Source organism: Gossypium arboreum, chromosome 10, assembly GCF_025698485.1.
Source record: "Gossypium arboreum isolate Shixiya-1 chromosome 10, ASM2569848v2, whole genome shotgun sequence".
Classification (NCBI taxonomy): Eukaryota; Viridiplantae; Streptophyta; class Magnoliopsida; order Malvales; family Malvaceae; genus Gossypium; species Gossypium arboreum.
In genome coordinates, this window is record NC_069079.1 from 6,731,546 (window position 1) to 6,741,777 (window position 10,232).

The 10,232-nt window shown below is 36.5% G+C and overlaps 1 long non-coding RNA gene across 1 annotated transcript; it reads right to left on the reverse strand.

Moving 5' to 3' along the window:
• Positions 1 to 304: 304 nt before the first annotated feature.
• On the reverse strand, positions 305 to 3,454 carry LOC128281631 (uncharacterized). The gene is made up of 2 exons (XR_008271881.1): positions 3,324 to 3,454; positions 305 to 555 (listed from the first exon to the last, which is right to left on the reverse strand). It is a non-coding gene; the product is annotated as an uncharacterized LOC128281631 (long non-coding RNA).
• Positions 3,455 to 10,232: the final 6,778 nt, after the last annotated feature.

The window sequence follows — 10,232 nt, forward strand, 5'->3', positions numbered from 1 at the left end:
AACCTTTATTCGTCATCGGAACAGAATTACGGAGCATTACCAAAATTTTCAGATCAAATACAAACATTTTATAATCATCTAACATACACATCGTAACTTAATCATATAGTCCCTCTTTTAAGCCATCAAGGCCCAAAATATGTGTTAGAAACAAATCGAAACTTAATCGGGTACTTCGAAAATTTTTCGTAAAATTTCAAAAAATTTCCTAGATGCAGTGTAACACCCCTATCCCGTAGCCGTCATGGAATAGGACGGCGTTACTGAAATTAGGAATCGGATCAGAACAGTAAAAATTTGAGCCTTTTCTTAAATAAAAGATCATTTATATATATAACTAATAGATACAAACAAAGATTGAATTTAAAACTTATAAAAGTAAACTTCTATAAGATGCCATATTCGCATAGCTTATATACAATAGTCAAAATATCATTCTACTTATAGTCTAACCTATACATGCCATAAGCTAAGTCCAAAACACATGATAACCACAATAGTAGATAGTGTGACGAAGTGCTGACGATCCCCGTGCTAATAGTAAGAGTCAACGATCTACAAAAATAAACAGAGAAACATAACATTCAAAGTAAGCTTTCATAAGCTTAGTAAGTCTTAAGCAATTTAAACAGTTGAACTTAAAAACAAACCAAATGTTCGAAATCACATAACACTTTCTGAGTACAATACTATTTGGCCGATTATGCACAAACACATTTCATTTTACTCCGTTTATACTCTAACTCATATAAACATAGTATTTACAAGCTTCCGGATTAACTTTAATTCTTTCAAATTTCACTAGTGTATCATTTCTTACCCACACTTACTTTCAACATTCATAGTTAAATGGCATATCGAAAACTATCTTGTAACTTTGCATAATAACTGAATGCACACATATACAAATATACATATGAATTTACCACATCTTTTCATATACTTCTCATTACACATTCTTTATTCTCGTCAGATCAATCTCACATAAATAATATATATATCACATACCGAATCACTTAATGTGTATCTGAGTTCAATTTATCATCTTAGCATAGGATCTCGTAGTCATATACTTTATCGAATTCACTAGCATTTGGCCTGCGAGGTATAAAACCGAACATAACACCAAAGACAAAGCCTACGGGACTTTAAACCCGGATACAATCTCAGCACAATTTATTTTATATACTTTTTACTAAATTTGGCCTCATCAAATATCTAATAATACCCACATTTGATAATTGGTCATTCGCCACATTATATACACATAAACATATGTACATTTCACACTTGCCCATTCGCCACACCACATACACAAGCACATATATAAGATAATGCTTTTATCATTACTTGCTAATACATCATATACTTTGCTTTCATTTAAATAACCACTCAGCCATATTACATTTCTAAGTAACCATTCGGCCTCACTATACAAATAAGATAGCACACATTTTCATAAAGGCCCTTCAGATAACTTGCACACATTTAATATTAGCCATTTCGGCCTCACCACATATACATATCTTGTACATCAATTTCATCATATCAAAACCACTTATATATCATTTCCTAACATCACAATTCAAAATTCACATATGGTTCTAATCAATATCTTATAAGCAACTCAAACAGTTTTATCAATGTTTACAACATATTCTCAAGTTTACGACAAGCTGTCTTCCTGCACAATAGTCGCTAAATTATTTATATCTGGAGCTACGAAACTCCGAATTAAGTTCCATAAATTTTCCCTGAAATTAGACTCATTTATCTTTATTCCATAAAATTTTCAAAATTTTTGGTCAAGCCATTTGGTACAGTTTATTAGTTAAAGTATTCCATGTTTCAGGGTATGACTACTCTGACCCCTATACACTACGAACCGAATTTCTCCCTATACAGAATTCCAATGACCATGCTGTTTGTTTCCCGTAAAAATAGACTCAATAAGGAATCCATGCATGTAAGGTATGACTCTTAATAATTTTTGTAAAATTTATGGTGAATTTCTAAAATCAGAACAGGGGATCTCGAATTCATTCAGACCCTGTTTTACAAGAATTCAAATATCACATAATATAGAATTCTTTTTCTTCCCCTGTTTCTTTCATGTAAAAATAGACTCATTAAAATTTAATCCCATATTTTGTTCTGCCTCTAACTCATTTTCCACTATTTTTAGTGTATTTTCAAAGTTACACTACTGCAGTAACTCAAATCTGTCAAGGTTAAGTTACTCATTCATGATCATTGTTCACAAAATTAATACAACATCATTTCATCCATCATGGTAAGAACGCATATTATGCATCATAGATTATCACATATTAAGGCATTCTCATAGGCTTAGTATACATACTTGCACAACTCGTAACATAACTCAAGTGCATACTCACCAATGACTTACCTCATTGGGACCATCATCAACTCTTTCCCTGGATTACCCGTTGAACACTTGGAATACTAATTCGATACTCGGAAAAGCCTTTGCACATAAGTGCCTCAATTGTAGCTAAAGCTACCTCATATCTCATGACATTTCAATGCTCACTCTCGAGCTAGTCATCTAGACTCATAATTCCTAGTGACATGTCACTCGTATCCTATTCTATTCCAAATGTTCAAACGGGATTTTTCCTCGTCTATTAAAGCTTTGTCTTATCATATTTCTATTAATCACATACACATTAATATTTGTACAATTCATGTGATGATAACATTTAAATACATGTATAACATGGTATTGTTTACATACGAACTTACCTCAATACCACAAAGGTAAAAAAAAAAAAAAGACGTAATTATCCCTTAATCGATTTCTTTCCGTTCTAGGTCCAAATCCCGATTTTCATCATCTAAAACATCACATTCAACTTATTAAAACAATGTACTGATCAAATTAGTCCATTGACACACTTGTGCTATTTTTATAATTTTGCCCCTATATTTTACCAAAATTACCAAATTACCCTTAGGCTCGTAAAATAATTTTTATCACATTTCTTTACTCCTTGAGTGAACCATTTTCATAACTATAGCAACTCATAATTTCAACTATTTCACACATTTACAACTCATTTTACAACTTAGTAATCTCGCCCTTTTTAAGGTGTTTTCATGCAATTTCTTTCACAAAAGTTGTTTATTAGACAACTAGAACTCATAATCTTCCATAAAAACACAACAAACAACACATTTACTCTCATGGAAAAACCCTAGACTCTTCATCATTTTGCACAATAGTCCCCTCTTATGAAAGCTCATGCTTTAGGGGTTACAAAAATGTAAAAATCTTCAAGAAAGACATTAAAATCACTTACTTGCTAAGCCTCAAAGTTGCTGAAAATATGAAGCTTTCAAAACCCATTTCTTGGCTGGAAAAATCGGTGGAGAGAAGATGAAAAAGGGATGATATCATCCTATTTTTATTTTATTACTTATTTGGTCAAAAGTCACCTAATATCCCATAAATTTTGTTTTTTTTTTTAAATTTTTGTCTCCCATTGGCCGGCCACACACTTAAAAAGGGTCCAATTGCCCTTTAAAGGCCTCCAATTTTAGTTCTCTAGTCTATTAACACCTTTAGGCACTAAAATACAATTTTTACCTTTTACGCGATTTAGTCTTTTTTCGAAATTGGACTAGAAATCGCTAAAATTAACTTACCAAAATTTACATGCACTTATAAAATTATATTATAACACATAAAATAATACTAAAATAATTTTCTCTGGCCTCGGAATAGTGGTCCCGAAACCACTGTTCCGACTAGGCCCAAAATCGGGCTGTTACATGCAGGGCACACACGCTCGTGTGGTCAAGGGACACGCTCGTGTAACCATAGGACACGCCTATGCCGCAGGCCGTGTCTAACCTCATGTAACTTGTAGCACCCCAAACCTGGCCCAAAAATTATGGCCGGATCCGGCATGCCACATCGAAGCGTTCAAAACATTTTATATTGTTAATCCAGAAAAACCTACTTAGTGTTTTAAAAGATAATTTCATTATAGGTTAAAGTGAATGGAAGTTGTGCACCAGGTAGGAAACCGGAAAAGAGGTGGTGAGTCCATCGGACTGCTTAAGTACCAAGCTCCCTTCGGATCCAATCCTAGACATGCATACCGCCATTGCCACACCTTAACGTCATGGATATTTCTAGGAAACCGATTCGATTAAGTCATTTTTAGGAAAAGTGATTAATTTTGGAAAATACTTTCATTGCGGAAGCTTTGCTTGTTGTCGTGTTATTTTGAAATCAAGCTGTTGTTTTTGAAAACGCGCCTAAAGCTATCCAATTTCAACAGTTAAAATAAGTATTACCTATCTTAGTAATACATATTAAAACCATCAAAAATAAATAAGCGGCCTTATTACATTTAAAAGCCCAAAACCTCAAACGTAATTAAAAGGATGTCCAGTTCACGGAAGAAAATCGACTTTCGAGCGGGTGGCCACTCAAATTCCCTCACGACTCTAAGCCCACTATGGTTGGGGATTACTGCGTGGATGAAAATAAAAGGGTGAGTTTGGGGAAACTCGATGTGTAAGGAAAACCCATTCAAAGCCCAAGTCGGCTTAAGCCTATTGGGCCTAAGCCCATTCAGTAATATGGTCTGGGCCAAAGCCCTTTCAGATTACAATAAAGCGGGCCTTAGCCCTTATTCAGATAATGATGGCCCATAGGCCCATTTCAAAATACATGCAACATCAAGAAACATATGCAAGCCCATTTGGGAGACTACTCAACCCACCAACCACTACACTCCACCCGTACCAGCCATACACTCCATGTGGGAATAGCTCAACCCACCCAAATTTAACACTCCACAGATTGCGACCTTTGCTGCTCGATTAACATAAATTGAGGCAAGCCTCGATGCGTGGACAAGCCACTTTCAGTACTTCCTCGTCAATATCCCAGTCCCACGCATCAGATAATAACAACATGGCATGCAGTAAATAACAACAGTCAAACATGCATTTAGGTCAATTTAACCCTAGGGTATTTCGGTAATTTACCTCTTGGGGTAAAACTGTAAATTTTCTAATTTTAAAGGTATTTCAGTAATTTATCTATTTTAGGGTTTTTCATGCATATTCCTACTTTTCATGTACTAATAGAATCACGTACCAAGGGTTCTTACCGAATTGGGCCCGTTGGCCCATCATTCCAATTTTGGCCCATTAAGCCCAAAAATATTGAGGGCACAGAAATTACGCACTTTGCAGTCCAAACATTGTAACTTACCAAAAATATTAATCGATTTACCTCGCGAGCATTCGCACACTCGCAAATCTACAAAATACCGGTTTTCGGCATTTCGGCTTTTCGACTTTTGCCGATCTAGACTAAGAAAGAGGGTGTTAGTTACACACATGTTTGCGACGATATCTTGTGAGAGATCCACACACGAACCGCCTACAATTGGATTACTAACACGTTAATCTAACTATTCAAATACAAACTACGTATTAACCCCTTACAATATTCGGCCAACCACACCTACAGATCATAGTAAGCTTATAAGAAATCAATAAGCAACTCATTAACAAATTTTTGTCAATGTTTACCATATAATCATAATTTCACTGCAAGTTGTCTTCCTGAGCAACAGTCACTAAATCATTTATAACTGGAGCTACGAAACTCCAAATCAAGTGCCGTTAATTTTCCCTGAAAACAGACTCATATATCTTCTATCCATAAAATTTTCAGAATTTTTGATTTATCCAATCAATACCATATTTTTCTCAAAGTTTCCCATGTTTCACTGTTTGACTAATCTGACCACTCTTCATTACGAATCAAATTTCTCATTGTACAGAATTCAAAATATGTTCTAGTTTATTCCATTTGAAACTAGACTCATTAAGCTTTAATTACATAATTTATACAGCTTCTAACTTATCTTCCACAATTTATGGTGATTTTCCAAAGTCAAGTTACTGCTGTTGTCCCAAGCAGATTTATTACCAAATCACTCTTTCACACCTAACTTGCATGCTTGTTATTTAAACATGTATATCACCAATCAATCATCACATATCTATGATTTTACTTAAGTATAATCTCTATTTCATCATTTTAAAGCACAACATGTTAGCTGATTTTTCCCTTTAACATCTAAGGCACATGCATGCTCATTTGTTTGGCTCAACTTCACCTATCTTCCATTTTTCATCAAAAGAACATAAAACAACAACCATTCCCTTCATTTTAATTCATGACTAAATGCTCACAACACAACTAAAAATCAAAATATACTTCAAGAGTTAAGGTAGAATCAAGAAGAACTCATGAACCTCAAAATAGAAGCAAGGTACCAAGAACTTACCTTCAATTTTCCTCCTCCTAATGACCGAATACTCAAGAGCTTGTTCCTCTCCTTTCTCTTCTCTAACTTTCAGCTATGATGAACAAAGATGGACAAAACTTTGTTCTTTTCAGCCCTTTTTCTTTTAATAAAACTTCATATTTCATCCATTTAATTCTTTAATACAAAAGACATGAAATTCTTATCATGAAACATTTACCTAAACCATTATCATGAAACATTTACCTAACCCATTATCATGGAACATTTACCTAACCTATTATCATGGAACATTGACCTAATCTATTATCAATTTGTATCAATTTGTACCATAAATTATGGATATCAAGTGCACGTTTTGTCTACAACAACATTATGGCTGGCCACTTCATGTAAAATGGGTGGTTTGTCATGCAAATCCTCCTATTTTGCACTCCTATTTATTTGGTCACTTCAATTTAGCCTATAGCATTTTCAAACATTTTCACATAGGTTCTATTTCATAATTTCACCCCCTTTTTGTTATGGAACAAAAATTAACTAAAATTGTCGGGTTCTATCTTAAGTTTGGGCTTTCTAGAGGCCCACTAACATAATTAAACCTATGCCAACATTCACGAGATTCCGAAAATTGGGGTGTTACAACTCTACCCTCCTTAAAGAAATTTCGTCCTCGAAATTTACCTAATCAAACAGATGAGGTATTCTTGTTGCGTCGTCTCTTCGACTCCCAAACTCGAAGTTTCCCTTCCTTAACTTGTTGAAAACGAGCGACCAAAGACTCATCGTTCAACTGTTTTTCCTTAATCGATCCATCCAGTTGGCCTCACTTGCAACTCAGCTAACAGACTTCCATCATCATACGAGACTTAGACGAGCAAACATTACTCTCGGATCGACATCTGACTTTCTACGACTTAGAGCATCGGCTACCACATTAGCCTTACTTGGGTGATACTCGATCGAGCAGTCATAATCCTTAAGCAACTCAATCTATCTCCTTTGCCTAAGGTTCACTCATACGAGTCAACAAATATTTAAGACTCTTATGGTCAGTGTATATAATACACCTTTCTCCGTACAAGTAATGTCTCCAAATCTTAAGTGCAAATATCACTGCTGCCAACTCTAAATCATGAGTCAAATAGTTTCCCTTATGAGGCTTAAGCTATCGTGATGCATATACAACCACCTTACCCTCTTGCATTAACACGCAGCCCAAACCCACGTATGATGCGTCACTGTACACAGTAAAATCATTCCCAGACTCCGGCTAAATTAATACAAGTGCTTCAGTCAGAACTTTCTTCAACTTCTCAAAAGCTTCCTGCTGTTTCTTAATCCATACAAACGGTACTCCTTTCCTTATGTGTTTTGTCAGAGGTGCTGCTATCACAGAAAAACCTTCCACAAACCTTCTGTAGTATCCTGTCAGTCCTAGGAAACTCCGTATTTTCGACACTGACCTAGGCGGCTTCCACTCCAAAATCGCTTCAATTTTCCGAGAGTCCATCTTAATCCCCTCAGCAGAGACCACATGTCCTAAGAAGGTTACCTCCCTCAACCAAAATTCACACTTGCTGAACTTAGCAAATAGTTCCTTCTCCCTTAATACTTACAGCACTATACGGAGATGCTCATCATGTTTCGTTTCAGTTTCAGAATATACCAGGATATCGTCAATAAAGACGACTATGAACTGATCCAAAAATGGTTGGAACACACGATTCATCAGATCCATAAACGCTGCAGGAGCGTTCGTTAGTCCAAATGGCATAACCAGAAACTCGTAATGACCATACCGAGTCCTGAATGTCATCTTTTGGATATCTGCCTCCTTGACCCTTAACTGATGATATCCAGATCGAAGGTCGATCTTGGAAAATACAGAAGCTCTTCTAAGCTAGTCGAACAGATCATCAATCCTTGGCAGTGGATATTTATTCTTAATCGTCAGTTTGTTCAACTGGCGATAATCAATGCACATCCGCATCGTACCGTCCTTCTTTTTCACGAATAGCACCGGTGCTCCCCATGGAGACACGCTTGGCCTAATGAAGCCCCTATCCAACAACTCTTAAATTTGAGCCTTTAACTCCACTAACTCATTCGGTGCCATCCTATACAGTACGATAGACACAGGCGCCATTCCAGGCAACAAATCTATTCCAAACTCAACTTCTCGGTTCGGAGGCAATCCTGGAAGCTCCTCCGGAAAAACATCTTGGAACTCCTTTACGGTCCTAACCTTATCCACTGTCAGTCCCTCCTCTTCCGACTGACTTACAAATACTAATTAGGCCTCACAACCTTTTCGAATCCACTTTTCGGCTTTTAATGCTGACACCACATTGGACAAATAATCCCTTCTCTCACCTATCACCATAACCTCCTCATCCTTTGTAGTTCTTAACACTATTCGTTTAGCAGCACAATCCAGAGTTGCCTTATGCTTAACAAGCCAATCCATTCCCAGAATGAGGTTAAACTCTCCGAACGGTAACTCCATCAGATCTCCAGGAAAAACCTTGCCTTGAGTTTCTAAGGGTACATTCCTATACAGTTTGTCTATCCTAACCGAGTGACCCAAAGGACTTACTATAGATACCCCACTCACAATCTCCTCAGAGCACTCCAAGTTGTCCATAATCCGTTCTGTGGCCTCCAACCAATATTCCGCCACATTCGGGGCTATACCAGACACGCCCCTAAAGATCTCCGCTCCGTTAGCCCGAAGTCGTTCAGAAATAGATCCTCGAATTTCGTTGCCCGAACTTGTCCCGGCAACTCTTTCTAGAACAAGAAACATTGCCTGTGACAGGGCATCATCCTCGGCGGCTCTATCATACGGCCCATTCTCATCCGTCGGTGGTGGTCGTGCTGCTCTAGTGGGTATGTGTTCAGAAGACGAAGATCCAGCTTGAGTACTACCTCGGCCTCGACCACGGCCTCTTCCCTGAGTAGCTCTTGTACTCATATCGATTTATCTTGATTACGAATTTTTATGCATCAATTAATATTCCAGTGTTTATTACAGATGTTTTATAAATCAGACAGTAGTTCAGAGTTTATTTTCGCAGAATCGAAGTCTAGCTACAGTTTCAATCTCTTATCAGATTTTCCTATGGTTTCAGTATCATCCTATCTAGAGTGTCCTAGTAGGGTTTTAGTACAGACAAATAATTTAGAAAAATATTCAGAAAAATTCAGAATACTTACAGTCTTGAGCTGGAGATTCGGAATGTCACCTTCTAAAGATCTAAATTTTGAAAATCAAGTTTTTCGCATTCTTTATAAAATTTTTGCTTTCAAAAATCTTTGTTTTTGTAAACCCATTCCACAGCCGAGTTGTTGTCATCTAGGCTCTGATACCACTAAATGTAGCACCCCAAACCTGGCCCAGAAATTATGGCCGGATCCGGCATGCCACATCAAAGCGTTCAAAACATTTTATATTGTTGATCCAGAAAAACCTACTTAGTGTTTTAAAAGATAATTTCATTATAGGTTAAAGTGAATGGAAGTTGTGCACCAGGTAGGAAACCGGAAAAGAGGTGGTGAGTCCATCGGACCGCTTAAGTACCAAGCTCCTTGGATCCAATCCTAGACATGCATACCGCCATTGCCACACCTTAACATCATGGATATTTCTAGGAAACTGATTCGATTAAGTCATTTTTAGGAAAAGTGATTAATTTTGGAAAATACTTTCATTGCGGAAGTTTTGCTTGTTGTCGTGTTATTTTGAAATCAACTGTTGTTTTTGAAAACGCCCTAAAGCTATCCAATTTCAACAGTTAAAATAAGTATTACCTATCTTAGTAATACATATTAAAACCATCAAAAATAAATAAGCGGCCTTATTACATTTAAAAGCCCAAAACCTCAAACGTAATTAAAAGGATGTCCAGT